Raw genomic sequence first — 21,179 nt, 5'->3', positions numbered from 1 at the left:
AGATGATTTGGACATGAGATGAGGAATAGTTAGTTAAAATAGAACTTAGATCATTAGGAAAACCCAGGCAATTAGGAAAACTGGAAACAATATAGATGAAGTCCTAGACCTGATGGTAATTCCGGTAGTCTCCACAAGACAGATGAGACTGGAGAGAATTCATGACACTTCTAATGACATAAAGGTGATGTTCATAGGAAACATTGTCCTGGGAACCATTATTGGTCACTGCTAAATGGTAAAATATAACCCTGTAATAACTAAAGAATGTGTTAAATTGTTGACTGTATAGGTTTATGAAACCAAAATGAAAAACAAATGAGGATCTCACTAAGGCAGCACCCATAATAATCTTGAACCCTAGATTGTGTGATCTCCACGGTTATTAAAAATGACTCGTCTCTATGCTTTAGGATGCAAGGTAATATAGATCTAAAAGACTTTCAAGATTTGATAAGGAATTTGGAAGCAGGCTAGATCGTTTAGGTTATGCCAAACCTAGGATACCATACTTATGAAACGATATTATTTTCTAATGGATGTTAAAAATTTTTTATTTAATGACGTATTCTAAAATATCTGCTTGTTATGACAAAATCTTCCCATGGACATAATCGAAATGGACTCATCAGTAAGTCTGCATTTGTGGAGGATAAATATAGCGTAGTCAATTAGTTGAGTAATTCAGTACAGACTTTGAACGCCAAATCAAATATTTTAAATAACAATTAATCAGATGAATAATTAGAGCTAGCATTAGGTTAACATAGGGTCGGGCTAACATTACCCCTGGCCAACAGACTAGGTATTTTGCAATAACACGAGTAGGCAGACAGATATGTCAATACTCTATCAATCTGCAACAGACAATCAAATTAAGATAATTCGTTGATATAGAATAAATCGCATTATTATGACATCAGAAGTAACTTTAGGTCACTTCAAAATTACACCTCAAAGAAAATTGTCTCAGATAAGCTCTGCTTTGGTAATAGTGGTTTTGGTAATAAGCCGGCTGCTAAGGCTCGCCGCTCGCGTAACTCAGTTCCGCCAACGTTCTAGTGGAGGAAACTGGTCCTGGTTAGTTACACTTAAAAATTGAGTGCAAAGTGTTTCACAATATCCATGTTCGTTTCGTGAGGAAAAAAAAGTTCATGTGATTGAGAACAAAATGTTTTCAATGAAACATTGCAGTGATTTTACAAAGTGAGCCAATATACATGCAGAAAGCTGTTACCTTGCAAATCAAGCGTTCACAGAAGAAAATGGATTTGGGAAAAGGTAAAATACAGCGGTTTTTAGAAAACAAATAAAGACATAAATGGCAAATTGGTAAAAAAAAAAAAGTTGCAATAAATACTGATATTTGCGATAGAAATTTTACGAAATGTATAATAACAGTGAATTTCTGGTATCAAACCACGACTAAATAGGAGGTGAATTATTTCTTATTTTTTTTCCAATGGTAACACTTTATTGAAAGAGCGCATCTCGAGATTATCCATCTCCAGTGAGTATGCATGACAGTCACCTATTTTCCAGTGTGTTCTGTTTAGTTTAACTAACTTATGGTCACACCTCGTGACTCAGATAGTTTGGTCGTCACATCTCGTGACTCAGATAGTTTGGTCGTAAGTGGATATGTAGGATTCTGTTTTACAAAATAACCGTTATCATTTACCTCAACTTGAGTATTTCGTTGCCATCAGCATTCTCGGGACTTTATGATAATTATGGTTATTTTGGTGATGCAAGATTATGAATATAGGCTTAAAGAGAATATCTGTGTTAAAGTAAAAAAAAAGAAATGTAACTGGAGCAAAGAGAACTTAAAATGCAGTTTATTTTCGTTATTATGTCATGGTTCAGATTCGTCGAACAGAATTTTCCCTGATAAAAGACGGAAAGAAAGTATTAAAGTATTGTTTTATTCCATACGTAATGCAGATTTTGGCACTGTAAAATAAAGCTATAAACGAAAGTAATGCAGATTCTGGCACTGTGAAATAAAGTTATAAACGAAATATTTTTCTCACATGAAGTTAGAAACCGTTTTCTAAACATGCACTCGTTGCGTCATAAGGTACTGAATTTAATTCTGTTTACCTGCGATATAATTCATACTCACAATGTTTGAGTTTCATTTCACACTGGGAAATACCGAATGTTTTAACATGACAGTTTTTCATAAGAACAGATCAATTTGACAATTAAACCAGACCCCATCGACACAGGGGCTCTTATGAACATCTGAGGTCTGCCTAGTTTAATGTGATATTATCCTGTTTTCGTTTTACTGAAGAACGTATAAATAGATAGGTAAACATTTACATATAGCTATAGCCTTCAATATGAACATGCATTAAACAAAAACCATGCATACATTAGTACTTAATTTGAGTCCAGCTTCTATATTTTCACGCGTAAATACTTACAATGAGTATGATATACATTAATACCTCATAATACGCAAGGACTGGTTTCAGTGATTTCATCAGCTATTGACTTCCATGCCTCATTGTGACCCATGGCCCGGTGACACTTGATTCCGAAGGTTTGTTGCTAGTTTCACGAATTCTTTATTTTATAAGACCGGGTAATTAACATTTAATCTCCCTCTCCCGTCCCATTTATCTAGTCCCGAGACTGACGTAAATGCTCACTCTTGGGGTAGAGCTAATCTTCTGAGAATGTGTAATTATACTCAGGGACGTCATTTGGGGGGGCACTTCCTCCCTCAAGACACTGGTGCCCCCCCCCCCCAAGACTTGGTTTGCCCCCTAGTAATAATAATAATAATAATAATAATAATAATAATAATAATAATAATAATATGGTTAGACGTGGCACACCTGTTTGCTGCTTCATTAACTCAATACAGCTTTTATATGGCTTCAAAATACTCCAAAATGCGCACAAATTTCAAAAAATTTCCCGGGGGCCTTACAGCGGCCCCCTTACCCCCAGCTTATAGGGCTCGCTTCGCTTGGCATCCCATCCATACTATAAATTCTAAACCTTTGCCCCCACCCCCCCAAAAGAAAAATCTGAAATGACACCACTGATTAGGAGAACGTGTAGTGAATTAGTGATAAGCATAATAACAATTTTAGATGGATGTAAATATAATGAAAACTGCTGACATTTTTTTACCCTTGCATACCAAGGACAAAATAAAAATATCCTTGTATGTTATAAATATGCAAACATTTAGTTTCCTGTATAATGTTGATAAGCAATGTTTGGTCTTTCATCATATCTTTGGCCATTCTAACCAAGTAACCAAATGGTTGTGAATGAAAGTAAACTTCAGCAATGCTGCTATTGTTGTTGAGGTGTTTAAGCAGATTTATATGGTTTTCTGGACTCGGGCCTTCAGTGTGCAGAAATGACTTCTTGAGACGTTGCACATGGCCTCTAGACGATGACTAATAACGAAAAAATATGGGTTTTAATTGTTAGCAGTCTTGCCACAGTTTTCAACTTCCCAAGGTGTTTGGCAGTTCTTTATTCCTAGTTTTCTCTTTATTTGTGCTAACTTTCTTGCAGGTGTTGCTCTTTTGTTCAATCAGTGGTTGGATTGGTTGCAATGGAAAATAAGTATGGGTAAGTGAATGTTGCTAAAAAAAAAAAAAGTTGGCCATAATGACTTGGAAGGCGATAATCATGGATTCAGGGAAATACACGTTTATAAGCACAGGATTAACAGAGCACTATTAATACTGCATAAGCAAGCCTTGTGAAATAGAGTTCATTTTACTTGGATTTACTGTTTCACTAATTACCAAGGACCCTGGAGTCCTGGACCCAACACCAATTGACCCAAGTCGTTCACCCTGGTGCTGTCACAAGATGAAGATGGATCACTAGTGAATACTTCGATGTTCCCAAGGTATGTGAGAAACCCGTTATATGAAGTATTATTTTGCCTCATATATTGAATGATGCTACAATTAAAGGCTAGTTAGATTTAATTGATAATATTAACGTGTCAAGACGCAAGATAACAGGTGGGCCACAACAGAGTAAAAAAATTTACCAAATACTGTAGTATATTAGCCTACCCTAACTTAGGTTATTTCGTTACTGCCAAGAGGTAACTTAGGGTATTTCAGTACTATCAAATGATGCTTTTGTGATACTAGGCTAGTATTAGATGTGATTCGACAAATTTAATTTTCATTTCCCCGTCCCACCCTTTTTAACCTAACCTAACTTCAGGTGCTGGGCTCAGCTTGCAGTAATTCTAATGAAGAGGTCTGGATGGAGCTATCATTTAGTTCTTTCATTGTTGGACTGAATTATATGGAAATAGCCTAGTGTATATGATGCGGTACAGGTGAGACGAATTGAGAAATTGCAATAGGCTAGCCTAACGACAGAAAAAATTGATAAGGTAGGCTATGCCTCTTAGCCAGTCGGTGCTGTTGAAATATTCATGTCATGTAGATCGAGCTCTCGTTCATTTGTATTTTGGATTTTTCATGTGGTTTCTCCCTAAGGTGACTTGGCTCAACCCAGCTTTCGTGGGGGTCTTTTTTTTTTTTTTGTAAGAAAGTTGTTTCCTCAATTTATTATTTTTTTATTTGTACCCAGTGAACTATATAAATATTATTGCATGTACAGTAATTTAGAAAATTTTGGGCCCCTGGGAATGCCACTACACCATTATACCGCCACTTATTTTTATTTAGACATACAGGTTCATGTCTAAATACAGAGCTCAATAAGGACCTTTCTGATCTTATCAAGTCGTTTGATACAACCAAGCAAAAAGAAAATAGGCTAGTAGCCTGGAATTTAGATGTGGTACTGAAGTGGCTGTTGCAACCACGCTTTGAACCTCTACATTCTCTCTCCTTAAGGGACCTTACTAGGAAAACTCTGTTCCTAGTAGCATTAGTGACTGCCAAAAGAGTCAGTGAGCTTCACGCTTTGGATAGAAAGGTTGGTTTCTCACAAGATAATGCAATCTGCTCATTTACCTTAGGATTTTTAGCCAAGAATGAGTCGCCTGCCAACCCCTGGCCTGGCTCATTTGTGGTAAAAAGTTTAATAGATATCCTAGGTCCAGACGAAGTAGAAAGAACCCTTTGCCCCCGTAAGGATGTTAAGATAGCACTTACTGAGAACGGAAAAGATCTGTGGGCCGTCGAGCAACCTTTGGTGCTCAGTTAAGGATCCTTCTCACCCTCTTCCAAAAATGCCTTGGCATTTTTCACTAAGGATTTAATTCTAGAAGCGCACTCACAAATTGATGAAGATATATTGCCCATAGTGAAAGTCAAAAGCGCATGAAGTAAGGGCAGTTGCCACGTCCCTGGCCTTTAGGCATAATTTGTCAATTGCATCTATCATAAAACAACGTTTTGGAAATGCAAATCAGTTTTTGCAACTCATTATTTGTGTGACATTGAAACTGTCTATGAAAATTGCAGTACCTTGGGTCCTATTTCAATTGCTGGTATGGTGTTGGGAGAAGGAGTGTAGGAAGCTTCCTTCATCCTTCTTATTATTTCTTCGCCTTGATTCATGGTATCGAGTTGTAGGGGAGCCTTAGGGTACTTGGTATTTGGAGTGCTCACCAGTCTTTGTGTTTTTCTGGTACTCTGCCTAGGGCAGGGGTGAAATAATTATTCTTTGTATGCAATCGGACACTCCTTTGCAACAAAGGAATCCCGCTATGTAGCAGGTGACTCCTGGCTATACCGCCACTATACATTGAGATGAGCACCATCCAGAGGCAGTACTTTACTGTAGCAGTTTCTCAACAGGTAAGGGATCAGCAAGCAATATTCTATTTCCTTACATTACTAATTTTAATGTATTAAGATAGATAAACCATGCATCCTACCTCCTATAATGTGGGATTCAGCTATGTAATTACTTGGTAAGTAGCGTATATAAAAATGACTTTTTTATAATAAAATAGTTTTATATATATTTACCAAGTAATTACATGATCAAAGCCCTCCCTCCTCCCCTCGCATGGGTGGAAGGCATGAACATATTGAGCTTGTTTGCTAAGCTGGTTCCTCTCTTACCCTGAAAGTGGGCAGGGTCACTCACCTTGCCAAAACAAAGTAGCACTACTGCGAATTTCAAAATTCTAGCTGCTGGTAAATAGAAACTATAGCTATGTAATTACTTGGTAATTATCTATAAAACTTTATTTTATTATAAAAATGTCATGTTCTTTGGTGAAAGTGAAAACTAAAGCAAAAAGGTGAAAAGGTGGGGACCTACGTGGGGATTGCACAAAGGTCATTGTGTAAATGAAACATAGAGGACTGAAAACAGTACAGATTGAGTGGGAGAACATATAAGGTATTTACTTTGTTCTCTGGATGACTTGGTTGCTGTGCTGCCCCCACATCTGGTGCAGTCCAACTTGACTTTTTCCTTTTGATAGTTGTTTCATTTGTAAACCACAAAAAATTTGGCAGACCTTATAGAAGTTTATAAATTTTGCTCATTGATCTTGTAAAACTACTTACAATTTGTGACTTTACTTGATTACCATCCTAAAATAGCTGGCATGGAACAAATGAAGAAATTAAGTATCTGTTTTGTTCAATTTAAAGCTTTATTTAATACTTCAGTTTGAATCTCAGAATCAGGAGCTTAAGTATTAATATACTGTAGTTTATTTTGAAATACTTGTACTTTGTGGAAAATATGCAGATTATTTTTCCAAATCAAGGTACATCCTCATGATAAAATGTATATGAGTAATACATTTTGGTTTTGAACAGGTCCTGGAATGAAGAATGACTGTCCTGTTTGCCCCCATCTACATCATGCATCCTGTGGTACACTTGTGTAAATAAACAAAGATTAAAATGGAGCACAGCAAGGAAAGTTTGGAACAGCCTACAAGTCACAAGTCTGGGTGAGTTTTCCCTTGCAGGAAATATCACTTTATTTCTATATATTGATCTATTACAGGTTCGCAATACTGTAGTGCCTTTAAAAGTAAAATTATTGATAAAACCTTCTTAAGCTGGAAGCAGTTATTATTACTTTGTAGTGCAAATGTTGTTTAACTCCTTAAAGGGTACTGTTAATCAGACAAGCGTTGATAGCACAGGTAATTCTTTTAGGATGATTGTTATGTGTAGCATGAAAGTTTCCGTTTATGAGGGGTGTGATTTTGCAGCCTACGGGGTCTTTGCATGTTATCTGTGGAGGAAGTCTTGACTGACACCACATAGCATACATAAGTAATTTTGTGATAGGTCCTGTGACAACAGCTTTTCAGTAATCTTTTAATTTTTAGGGCTTTCTGTCTATAATTTTATTTGATTGTCCCTTTCCTGCAATATTTCTGACATCATTTTAGACATCTTTCTCACTGGTGATCTTGACTTCTCTGCCTTCTCCCCCAACTTTTTTGGATAACTAAAATAACCTACTGTACATAGAGATGGTAGTCCGGACTGTCAAATGTGGACGTACTGTATTATTCTTGGCTTTTCTGGTTACCAAGGCCCCCAAATGTTTTACTTATTCAAGACCCTTGTTGTATCCTTTACAGTAAATTCCATGACTTCTTTGTTGCATTGAGTACAAGTCTCACTTCTTCCAACAACACTAATACCATCAAGTGAGACTCCTTAACCTCACCATCTCCTCTGGTAAAACTAAGGTATACCTAACTCTCCCCCATAAGTAGCAAAACAGTTAAAGGAAAATGATACAGCATTAACTTATTCGATGAACACAGCAGAAACTTGTATTTTGGATTATAAATACCAACTAATCCTTTTATGTGCATTAACCTCTGTCACAGAGAGATATGCTTAAGTCTGGTGAAACAGAGAATATGATGGGGAACAGGCTCCCCTGCCTTCCCAAATGGGCCACTGTAATGTCAAGCATTTGAATACAGTTACATGTGCTCATAAAGGGATTGATTGATTGTGCATAATCTGGTGTCATTCATCTTAATACAAACTGTCCCCATTTATATCTAATCCATCTGCACTGTGGCCAGATTTTTTAGGGAAAATTAGTAATGTATGTGGCAGGAGATTTTTGCAAATGAAATATAAAATGTTCTTAAAAGTAATTACCAAGTAATTACTGTACTTTGCTATTAGTTTGCACTTGCACAGCAGCTTAAATTTTAAAAATTGCAGTAGCTCTTCTGTTGTTCTTGTGTAGGTGACTACCCCGCCCACTATCGGGGAATAATAGGAACAGTTATGCAGAAGACGACACTTCATTCCTGCTGGTGTTTGATTCAGTATTGATTGTTTGCAGCAGCTATTTTTTAGTCATTTCATCACTATTTTGGGTGTATCCTCCAGGATTCGGTGAAGTATTCTCGAATTTGTGTAGCCTTCAAGCTTGTCAGCTTAGCTTAGGTTGTTTATAACCTGTTTTTGTGATTTACAATGTTGGACTCAAGTTCCTCCAGCATTAGGTATTGTTGGGAGAGTTGTAAGACCTGGTTGACTAAATCCACTTACAACGTGTACAATTTGTACAAACAGTTAGTGGGCAGATATGTACAAAAGAGCAAACTTGTAATGAATGTAAAGATTGGGACGATATGCAGTGGAAGGTGTTGATATCCCATCTAGATAAGCTTGATAGGGATAGGAAGAGGAAGGTGGCCTCTAGAGCCGAAAGTAGGGCACATAGCCTAGAGCCTACACCTAGAACTAGTGTTGTAGATGATCTTTCCATTCCTCCTTCCCCTGTTCCAGCCTTGTCTCCCATCCCCAGTCCTTCTACCATTGTACCACCTACTCCCACGCCTAGCTCCTGTGCTTCCGACCCCAATCCCATTGCCAGGTTCGAGTACAGGTTCAATCACAAGATTGATTTATTGGTGAATACAGTGGCTAAGTTAGGGACATCCTTAAGGGTCCTTATGGACAAAGTGTTTAGTGACAGTCCCAAAAGTGAGTGTGTTGTGCAAGTACAAGTGGAGGAGGTGGCTGCCCATCCCATTGGCTCTCCTAGATGGTCCCTGTCATACTTCCCTGAACCTGGGAGAAGGCATACCGGAGATCCAAGGGAGGTTGGTGGGGTTTGCCCCCTTAGTCGAGCCTGTTGCACGAGCCCAGGCTTCGATGGATAGCCATTGGAAAAGTGTCCCAGTTAGTGTGCATCAGTTGTCTTCCAACTTGGAGAATTCCAGTCCCAGCAAGAGGTGCCAGTGGCTCTTTCCAGGCAAGTCTCGTCTATTGCAGAGGCGTACGGACGACGTGGTCAGCTCTTCACTCTTCACCTGCTCCGTGTAAGCAGTTTAAGGAACTGCCTCACAGCCATTGTCTTTGTCCCCGGTTTTTGGTTGAAGAGGATGTAGTGCAAGGTGCTGTGTCTTTTTGTCCGACGTCATTTTGTCCGTCACTTTGTCCACGTCTTTTTGTCTGATGTGTTTTTTGTCCAACTACATTTTGTCCAATTTATTATGATCACTAGTAAATAAACACAATAAAAAAGGTGAATATCAAGATCAAATAATCATTGAGAATTTTATTGATAGGATACAAGTAAAATACATTGAAAAATGTATTTAAAAAAAAAAGGCATTTAGGAAAAGTAATAAGATATAACTAATGATTTACTATTATCACTTAAAATTGATGCAGATTATATGCCACATTCCTCAGAAAATTAATTTTTCTTGTTGAACCATATTCAGTGACCAGTCTTTTGAGGCGCTCGGTTATTTTTTTTTTTTATCGCGTACATGAGTTTGACAGATCTCCCGTAAGAATTTGAGTCTTTTTACCTTTAATGAATCTTTCCTCTTCCTTCAGAGTTTTGATGAATTTCCAATTATTCAAATGTGCTCCACTCGCCAAACGGTTTATTGCAGAATGAAACCCCTCTGCAGCATTATTTGTTCTTGTTATTGTGATATCAAAATAAGTTCTCTCTCACTGCTATCAAGGATTACATGACCACCATAATCTTGGATACTGGAAATTCAAAGCACCAAGGTATCAGCTGCCAGGGACTTCAGAAGACTCCTGATCACATTGAGAAACATATTACTCCGAGTACAATTCAACTTTCTTAGTGCGATATCCCTTGTTCTCCAGAGCTAGACCTGAGCACCTCGTGAATCTCGAGGAGATTCTTTTCTCTATTGCTTGACAAAAAAGATAGAGTATATCCTAGCTTTTACTTCAGTAAAATTTGTGTGCAAGCTCCACAGCTTGTCAGGCAGAGAGTCATGCCAGGGGATGGTCAGCTCTGGGTTTAGATTTTTTTTGCAAAGACAAAGACAACAGGCAAGTTCACTCCATGGTTCCTTTTGTTATTTCAGTCTTACTTACTAACTACCAGATCAGAGAAAAGAAGATGAAGCATCTTAGAAATGGCAACTGCAAACTTTTCTTGCCCAAGGCCCAGTGAGAGAAACATGTTTGCAGGAACATAGTCTCCGACTAGTTAATGCAAGTTATTCTCTGAGCTTATGCAGACACGTCAGGTTGAGGTTAGTCAAGTATGCATGACTGTGCATGATGGCAGGGACCTTTCCACTTCCTAAGCCATTGAAAAGAACATTGAGATTTTAACCATCTAGGAGGGAGGTATGTAGATATGTCACCATACATTGCTGGCTTTTGTCTTGGGAATATCATGCTTAAGAGGATGTGTGTTCTCATGATGTTAGCTATAGCAGGTCAGGTTTTACTTACGGTGGGAGATGCAGTACATTCTTCCACATCCTCTTTGTACAGCACTTTATATCCATACATCATTCGTGTACAGTCGAAATCCATTAGTTGTTTGGCATTGAAGTTAGGCTAGGTTGATGTCTACATTGTCTTCATTTAACCTGTCTTTTTCTTTGTAGTACGGTACTGTCATAGAAATTTCACCAATAGTATTCTGTTGCTTAATAGTCTGTCAAGTACAATTGTAAATTTATTGACAAATTATCTTAAGAAATATTTATACTGTGTTTTAGTCAATCAGTAATAAGCTAACAGCACCAAATGTGACAGTACTGTCATAGAAATTTCACCAACAGTATTCTGTTGCTTAATAGTCTGTCAAGTACAGTTGTAAATTTATGGACAAATTATCTCAAGAAATATTTTTACTGTGTAATAGTCAATCAGTAATAAGCTAACAGCACCAAAGATTGCCTTATCATCATGATTAATATATATTTATGTATGAAGGCAGTTTTTTCCACTCTTCTTTTAGCCAACACTAAAATTAATCATATGTGCATCTCACCCATTCATGTGTAATCTGGCAGTAGTATAATTTTGGTGGTTGTATTTTAAATAACATTTTAGTACTGTACTGTGCATAACATACCATGAAAATTTTTTTTTAAATAGACCACAGTAATTGTGTAGAGTTGCAGCAGAGGTACATTGTATTCCTAGAAGCTCATCTGACAGCTTACATAGTTACTTTTGTGTACAGTACACAACTTTTTTTTATGCCTGTGTGTATAGTTGCATTTATTGTTCAGTTGATGTTATGTACAGGACATTACTTTATTTTCTTAAGGTCCTAGTAGTATTTAACTGTGACTGGGTACCATACGGAAAATACACAAATGGACTCGTATAAACATCCACAACAAGATTTGAATACTAAGTGGTTTGTTTCTTTCTTAACACTGCAGTATGTACTATACAAAACTTGTAAAACCGTTTTAGAAGAGAGAGAGAGAGAGAGAGAGAGAGAGAGAGAGAGAGAGAGAGAGAGAGAGAGAGAGAGTGTGTGTGTGTGTGTGTGTGTGTGTGTGTGTGTGTGTGTGTGTGTGTGTGTTGTGGAGTTAGTACAGTACCATTGGTGGGGAACATGTTTGTAAAATATGAAAGACAGGCATGTTCAAGATGTAGATTAGCCTAGCCCACTTTTCCTAGTTTGTAGTTTTGGTGTTTAAAGACATTATACTTCTACAGTTCAGACAAGTTAGAGAAATTCTGTATGTGTTTCTAAAATGGTTAAATATATCTTTAAATATACTGCACTGCAATATTGAGGTCAGTATAAAAAGAAACATAATGGCTGACACTAATTTTATTACCAGATAGAAATACAGCCTAGTGAATTACTATACTTCGCAAGCAAAATTCAAACTATTGGAGGTGTTTTTAGGTATTTTTTGATATACGGCATTTGGAGAAATAGTCGTAGATGGATAGCAATAATATGGAGAGGTGCCCTTGACCAAATTTTTTTAAAGTGGTTTGCTGAACAGAAAGATGCCAGAAAATAGACTGATATTGTGGTCTTTTGGAGTCAGAGGCTTCTGCATGTTACTAGATATGTAATTTGTACATACTTTTCTGATATCTTACCACCAATAACCCAATGGTTACTCAAAGTAACCTATGATTATGAGATACTCCCAATCTATCTGGGACTTCCAGCTTCTCGACCTGCGTTCCAGCTTCTCGATCTCCGTTCTTCATTGCAATTTTTGCTCAGAATGGTCGATGGGATTATAGAGATGCAAATTAAGCTGAGTTTTCAAAGCAAGTTTTTTCATACAGACCTGTCAACCATATTTGGAGTGCCTACCTTCACCCCTTATAATTTCAACAGTATGATACAGGTTGAGCTGTTAGTGCCTGCTGTTGGGTCAGTGGTGCACATGTGCGAACTCTTTTTCTTTCTGGAAGACAAATGGTGTTGGATGTGTTTGGAGATGTCCAAGACCACTAATGAGGATTCAGTATGATTTATGGGTTTGTATGGAAAACGCAATTTTATGTTGTAAGAGCTCAATATTTTGTAAAAAGCATTGCCACTTTTTATTAATCACATTTTTATTTTTATAATGTTGATTCATTATCTTTAGTCTTGATCAAAATTTTTGTCTGTGAATTTTGGAGAAGTGTTGGAAACAAATCAGACTTTTGATCGCATTATACTGTATACGTGATGAAGATAACGAATTGCCACCAAAATCCATTGCTGATTAGGTTTGATGGTTGGACTGTGTAGACAGGATGTCTTGATTGAAGGCATCTTGTCACAGGGATTCTATAAAGATCTTTGAAGTGCTGAGCAGATATTTCCGTAGCTGTTTTTTCTGGCATTTTTCATTTTCCCTGGCTCTGATAATTAGCAACTGAGGAGAGTCTTGGTTATGTGGTTTGTGTATATATATTCCTTATCTCCTGAGCGGTTAAAAACAGATATTTGTAAAGCAGTTGGTTGTATCTATTAAACATTAAAAGATTTCAATAATTATTTTGTATGTTGGGTTCAGATTTTGTCTGTTGTGCAAGAAGTTTAACAACAATTAACAATAAATTTTGACACTGGTGAATCTGGCATAAAGTTTATCCATAGTATGGGTGTTAAATTTCAATAATTGATCATTACCAGTATTCATTATAAGATTTAGAGTGCTTTATTTATTTAATGTGAATATCCTTTTTTTGCCTATACAGGTGATGATTCACTGCTTGGGTGGTAAACAGAAGTTTACATTTCTGCAGTTGGTTCTGCGTTCTCAGTACACACACTGCAAACAGGGAAACACAATTACGGTACAAGAATTTCGGTTTAGGTCATCAGATGCAGAATTTCCATGGTCATTTGGTAACAAGGGTATAAAGGAGAGTTGAAGGAAACCAGGAGGGAGAAGCAGTACTGGAAGTCTACCAGAGCAGAGAATGGAAGTTGCTTAAACACAATTATTTGGAATGAATTTTACCTACTGTTAAAGTTAGCTTATATCTTTGTGCCATTAGGTGCAATCAGCAGTAAAAAAAAAAAAAAAAAGGCTTGGCTAACCTGCTAAAACTGTCTGTAATCACCTGTTTCCCACGAGGTGGTGCCGGAATGTTAGTGTTCTTGTCAGAATTCTTCATGCCGTGTCCTTAGACAGACTGTGAATCAGCGCTAATAATAATTTTATGGTTTCTGGATGATTTTCTCTTGTAAGGTATTGTGCTGGTTTTCTGTTTTTGCATCATATCATCTACAAGAAGCAGAAATGAAAGAATTAGGCTATGTCGCCATAACCATAACAAACTAGCGGACCGGCAATTTCAAAATTTTGAGCTGTCTGTTAAAAGAAACTAATAGCTATGTAATTACTGGGTAAGTTACGTATATAAAACTGATATATAAAACTGATATTTTCTAGGCATTTTCATTTTAGATTCAGCAAGTAATATCACATATTTATTTTCCCAGAATATATGGTATAACTACATTTGTTAGTTTTTTCACGCTGTGGTATTTGCAAATGGGATATACAGTATAAGAAACACCTCGGCCCATCAGTACTTTTTGCCACAAATTTCTTGTAGAAGTCAGATGGGAGGGAAATGGTCCTTTTGTGAGAAGCTGAATGTAATTTTAATCAGTCTCCTCTTTTTTAAGGTTTTGTATAACAGTCTCTTTCCTCACAGAGTTAAATGAAAGAATGAAATGCTTGTGACAGTGAGATAATATTTGTTTCGTCACAGCCGCAACAGTTATATTGAGCCCACATTTGTGGTCGCAGATGTCTCGAGAGGCTTTTTCAGACTGCTGTTTTGCTTAGAATTATGGTACAGCTCTCAGTCAAAATAACTGTTGACTATCTGTTGATAATAGTTTTTTTTTTATAAATTTGTCATAGTTAATCATCACCTATTCTCCCTGTTGTTGACCCCTTTTTGGAAGTAGGCCTGCAACTTAACCTTTGCTACCTACAGAAATTGTCTTGCCTGCTTCCTTTAGTTATTGCCAGGTTGTTACTCCACTGTTGTTTCCCTTTGTGAAGTGTTTGTGCTTAATTCAGGAATAATAAGTGCTTTGTGTGCATTCTTTTCTTTACTATTGTGTATTAGTATTTTTGGTACATTACTTACATTAACCATCGATTGAGCTGTTTTGAGAGGCAGGTCCATTGGTTAACTCAAGTTTCCTGTTTGATAAATACTAGTGCAGGGTTCATTACTGTATTTGTTCATGTTGGTTTTGATGTACTGCATTACAGGCATTAATAATATATTTCCAAAGATGTCAGTTATATTCATCTTGCTGTGTCCAGTTCATATCTGTCAGTCTTTCTTTTCAGCAGTTTATATATGTATGTATTCTGTGTATGCCACTTAGTGTTGCTTTGTTATTTGTGTGATTTATGTGTGTGCTGTGTATTTTGTAGGTGTTGTGTTTCACTTTGTACCTTATGTATACCTTAGTAGATTTGTCAAGGTACTTCAGGAGTGGTTTGTCATGCCTTCATGTCCTCAGTGAAGGCAGACCCTTACCTACTTTGTAGCACTTTCTGCCAGCGTGCTCACCTGTTCTCACCTATGGGATTGGTTACTTATCCATTGTTGCTCTACAAGAGGAAGAAGATCTACAAAGCAAGGAAGATGTGAAATATTGCCAACATTATTATGTATCCGAGTCTTCTTCATTATGGTCATCCTATGGATCCTCCTCTTTGATTGAGGTGAAGAAGTGATCTTCAAGTGATGTTTTTCGCCTGCTATCTTGCTCTCTCACCTGCCCACTCCTCACCTACAGTTCTTGCTATGCCCTCTCTGCCAAGATTAACCTGCCAGCTAAACTCGGCCCACTTTCACATCCTCCTGCTTAGTTCATGCTTGTGCATGTCTGTTATGCTGCTGGTGAAGTCCCAGTATTGAATGATCTTTTTGCAAGCTACAGGAAACCATGTTTTTCCTCATGTCTAGTGCAATTCAGGGTAGTCTACACCAAATCATTGACTCGACCATGTTTGACTTGTGACCAACTGTGTATTATATTTGCTGGTCTTGTAGCACAGGCATTTCTGATCATGCCTAATTTGCTGTGAGTGTTGGTTGTATTCAACTGTTACTACCTTACACCACCTGTTTTTACATCATTCTTTTATTTGACTTGATTTCTGCATCTGTTTGGATCAAAACTTGTAAATCAGTTTTCAAGCTGTTCCCTTTGTCTGATGGACTTGAAATTTTGCACGTTACTCAAACCCGGTGACAGAACAGCCTTACATAACTAGTAGGTCAGTAGTGACATCTAGTGACCATATAATATCTCAGGATTTGTATGAAGTGAATAACTTTGTGGATTTTTCATACCTTCTTTGACTCTGTAGAATAAGTTAATAACTCTACAGATTTCCTTCTTTGGCTCGACAGGATATCACGTTCCATTTTGGTAGCTAAAATCATAAATTGGGTATAATTTCTGTCAAAACTAAAAATTATAGAATAAAAGAAAAAAAATTTTAAATACACATATTAAAATGCACTAAAAAGTAAAAAATATTTTTTTGAGACACCAGGATTTTCTTACAATTAATCATGTCTACAAAATAAAAGTGTGGGTGCCAAACATGGAAGGAAATGCTACAAGAAAAGAAAGATTTTTTTTTTATTTCACGTAGCATTTCCTTCCATGTTTGGCAGCCACACTTATTTTTGAAGACATGGTTAATTGCAAGAAAATCCTGGTGTGTCTCAAAAAATTCTTTTATGCCTCCTGCACCTGCTATTCCAGCATGTCTGCTATAGCAAGTATGGAGAACATGCCAGCCGCCCCAATCTTGTCTGTTTCATCTGTTGGCTTGACTGTTTCAGTAGGTCTCACTGTGCTTGCACTTGCTTATGCCTGTTTCTGTGCCAGCAGTACCTTCGGCCTCTGCTTTCCACCTCCAGTTGATTTGGTTTTTCCTGTTGAATCTGCTGATCCTGCTGTATCTGCTCCCCCTTCTTTACCTGCATCTTTTCCTACTCATACTTCTTCAGATGCTGAATTACCTCTCTTACTACCTTTATTGCTGCTGCTCTTGAGCCTCCATAAGGAAACCCTTGCTGGTTTCCTTATGAAAAGCCAGGGCAACAGGACAAGATACGAATGGGAAGCTTCAGGATTATGGCAGTCTGAAGTGGCCACTGACTTGGAAATGACAGTGTGACAAGAGGGTAATTAAGTAGGAGGGCATCCTCTGGAAGACCTCTTCACCACAGAACATGCTATTTCTCACAAAAGTTAATGGGTATAAATCTGTCCTGTAATTTCTTTTAAAGTGGTTATTTGTTAGTGTGGTATTCTTCATTAATTTGACTTCCTTTTACAGTCTTTCTACCTTTGCGAGTTTGGAATAACAAAAACACACTTCTACTCTTAATGCGTTTTAATGTCCAACTAACTACAGAGTCAACAGTCTCACCATCTGGGGCTGGTTTGTTTATATTCTGGCATGCAACGATCTAACATCTCATTCACTGGTGTCAGGCAGTAGATTTTAATTTTAAAATTAAACAGGTTATAAGAGACATAACTGAGTATCATATGTTTAGACTAATATTTTAACACCTCTCCTTGATGAATAGTTTTGTTATAACTTGAGTAAAGAAAAAAATTATTTTAAAAGAAAAAAAAATATTTTGCTTTGACATAACAAACAAAATATTCCAATTGAGTACATATACATACAAATATTTGAGTATAAGAAATGACATGTAAGCATACAAAACATGATAAAGAGAATACAATGCTGTAATAAAACTATTTGCTTAAATGTCAAATATGGAGAGTTCACAACAAAGAAAATATTTTAAGTAAATGCAAATATTTAAGAACACTAAATGACAAATAAATAAAAATAAGATGATGAAGAGAATACAATGCTGTAATAAAAGGATTTGACAGTATATAGTTGCACTTGAAACTAGTCAATAATGATCGGTATAATATGCAAGCAATGTGTATTAGTAATAGAATAAGTAAACCACAAATTAACAGACAATAATAAAATCATTATTCAGTATAAGTGACAAGTAAGGTACTGTATTGTCTAAATCAATGGCACTTTTACAGCGGACAGTCCCAACTTAGTGATTAGTTCTTGGGTCCTCACTGCGCAGATGATCTTGGTAAGGAGATCAGCCAAATTCTTCGTGGACGGAATGTACTTGATGTTGGCTTTTGCTCTAGTACGAAGTGCTGTTGGGTGGCAATGTACTTCGATCTCTCAGAGCAATGAGTGTCATTTGCTTAGGCTATGGCACCCTGATTGTCAACATATATTTCTGTTGGCTTGTTACTAGCTCTCTGTGGAGAGAGAGAGGCAGTTCACCACATTCAACTTGTAAAGACGCTGGTGATGATCGAAAAGCTCCTGGACATATTTTAAGGCCTTCATTATGAACTGGCTCTACCATTTTCAGCGTTGCGTCTGATGCTGAGCCATATATTTTGCTTCCATAATCAATAGACAGCACTGTTGCTTTATACAGTAAAGTAAGGGTATGTCTCTCGGCTCTATAAATAGTGTTCGATAGTTATTTAGTTAGGTTTAATGCCCTTTTACATTTTGATTTCATGTATGTTATGTGGGCTTTCCAGTTCAAGTGAGTATCAAATACTAATCCCAAAAAATTTTGCTGTTTGGCCAATTGGTATGGAATGATTTCTGATTTTTAAATCTGTCTCTTCGCCTTTTCCACTTTTTATTTTTATAAAAAAATACTTCTTGAGTCTTTTGTATAGAAAATTTGAAGCCTACAGATGAGGCCCATTCATCTATTTTTACTATAGTTTTATTAATGATTCGCTCTGCATGTTTTATGCAAGATGCTGAATAATATATGGTAAAATCATCCACATACAAGTTACTTTTAATTCAGATAGGTAGATTATTACTGATATTTATTGCTAAAGTAAACATTGTGCCACTAAGGATGGATGGATGGATGTATGATATTAAGAGCAAAAGCCCAGGCACTAAGGACACTTCCTTGTGGAACACCATTTTCAAGTGGAAATGTACTTACAACACATTATCAGTTCTCACCTGAAAAGTGCAATTTGTCAAAGTTTTCGATAAATCTAGATAAATTTCCACAGATGCTATTTTAATGTAACGTCTTTAATATTGCATATCTCCATGTAACATCATATGCCTTTTCGATGTCAAAAAAGACTGCTATAGTAATTTGTTTTCATTCCAATCCTCTTCGTATGAGGTCTTCCAAGTTAGATAAGAGAATCCAGTGTAGATCTGTTACATTGTGACCCAAATTGAGTGGGACTCAAAATTTTATTTTCTCAAATGTGCCATGTTAGCCGAGCATTTACCATTTTCTGTAGTAATTTGCATAAACAACTTGTTAAAGAAATGGGTCTGTAATTGTTTACATTACTGTGATTTTTCCTGGTTTGGAGATAGGAATAATTATAGTTTTACGCCATTCTTCAGGAAATAAATTTCGAAGCCATAATTGGTTATAAAACTCTAATAAGTATGTCTTTGCCATAGGTGCTAAATGGCAGATCATTTCAAAACAAATTCTGTCACCTCCAGGGGCAGATTTATTGCCGTTCAACAGAGCAAATTCCAACTCTTGCATATTAAATTTTCTATTATAATATATATCGTCTATTGTTTCAAAATTTGTTATTAATTCTACATTATTTTTCCTTGTGCGGAAATGCTCATCTAAATTTTTGTTGCTATTTACTTTTGCTAAATTTTCACGTATTACATTACTTATTTCTTTAGGATCAAGTATTCTTTTCCCATCTTTTATCATGGCATGTCTAGGTGGTTTAATATGGGTACCATTTATTTTCCTGAATTTTTCCAATATTTTTTGTATGGAGTATTATTAAGGTTGGTTAGTTATAAATGATTTGTTTAACCAGACCTCTGAACTCTTTTAGGGTTCTTCTCGGGCTGGGAAGTATTATTAAGGAGATCTGATACATATTTTCTCCATGAAATGATTCTTCCTTGAATTACAACTCTTGTAAATTTTCCAGATATCCTGTTATGTAGAGGTTTTAATGTATCAATTTCTAATAATAATATGGTCAGTTTTTGTAAAGTTCTTTCTAATGTCGGTAATGTTTTGTTATTTTACTGAATTTTCTATTCAAATTATCCAGTTGTCTCCCAATCTGGTGTTTTATTTTTATTAATTCTGGTAGTTTTTCAGACCACCATGGGACTTTGTGTTTTGTTGTATGAGATTTGGATTTTGGTATTGCTTTATCAGCAGCATTTGTAATGAAATCAACAAGAAATTTATTAGTTTCATTATGGTCTTTTAAACATTCAAATGGTGGGATAATCCTAATGTAGAATTCATATTGCTCCCAATCTGCTTTATAAATGTTATATTGAGGGACATGCTTGGTGGGATTATTTTGTAATAATGAAATTAATATTGGGAAATGATCACTTTTATGCAAGTCGTCAACCGTATTCCAATCCAATCTGTCTACTCTAAAGTCGATTGAGGAAAATGTTCCATGTGTTTTAGAAAAATATGGGCTGATTTCATTATGATTTATACAGCACATGTCATGTGAATCTATGAATTCTTCTATTTTACTTTGTGATCTATTTGAGTCTGTACAATTAGTCCCACATCGGGGGTTGTGGGCATTAAAATCACCTACTATTACTGTAGGTTCCTTGGCATTATTAAGTAATTCTTTGAGTTTGTCAAAGTCATAATTTTCATTAGGTTGATTGTATAAATTATGAATTACATAATCTAGATTTTTTTTTATTCGTATTCTAATACTCGATGTTCACAGATCTGTAAAGTTTACAGGTACTTTGTCATAACCTACTTTATGTACATTGTGAGGCTTCAAGAAAACTCAGAAGTGAAAAATTGATTCTTTATTATTCTCGACAGGTGTTTATAAGACAAATGCGGACGGAAAGATAGCAGGCGACCCGAGGCCCCCTGCTGCGTCCGTACACGATTTGTGTTTTCTAGCAAGCATAAAAATACTTACAATATTTGTTACATGACTTATAAAAGGTAGATATACATATCGGCAGAAAGGCCGTACAATGATGCATAAGATGAGGTACACAAAGAATTAGAGGAGCAATTATTGGACGAATCAACATTAATCATGGAGGTGCTGAGGCAGTGGCAGTTGGAGCGGGCCCCTACTTCTGGAGAACTGTGGGTACGGGGTGGAACCGACACCTAGGGATGGCTGGATGCGTTTTCTGAGCTGTCCTGGGCCCACTTTGGTGGGGAAGTGGGTGCACCTTCAGGCAGGTATTGCAGGGAACTCTGGGGTGCCTGCCTACTTCTTCGCAAATTTTGCTGTCTAACAGGAATGCAGGTTTCAGTCTGTCGATGGTGATCCAGTCCTCTCACCCATGGATATAGAGGAGGAATGCTTTGCTGGCCTGCCTGATGACTCGGTGGGGTACCCTGTAGGGCCTGGTTAAGGGGTCAGCGTCCACCCTG

At 36.8% G+C, this 21,179-nt stretch overlaps 1 long non-coding RNA gene across 1 annotated transcript; it reads left to right on the top strand.

Annotated features, from left to right (window-relative positions):
• Positions 1–3,756: 3,756 nt before the first annotated feature.
• On the top strand, positions 3,757–19,513 carry LOC136825666 (uncharacterized). Its single transcript, XR_010849394.1, has 3 exons — positions 3,757–3,892; positions 6,756–6,892; positions 13,395–19,513. It is a non-coding gene; the product is annotated as an uncharacterized lncRNA (long non-coding RNA).
• Positions 19,514–21,179: the final 1,666 nt, after the last annotated feature.

The sequence above is a fragment of the Macrobrachium rosenbergii genome, chromosome 39, assembly GCF_040412425.1.
Source record: "Macrobrachium rosenbergii isolate ZJJX-2024 chromosome 39, ASM4041242v1, whole genome shotgun sequence".
Lineage (NCBI taxonomy): Eukaryota > Metazoa > Arthropoda > Malacostraca > Decapoda > Palaemonidae > Macrobrachium > Macrobrachium rosenbergii.
Note: the sequence above shows the minus strand (reverse complement) of the source record. Positions and strands in the feature narration are given on the sequence as shown.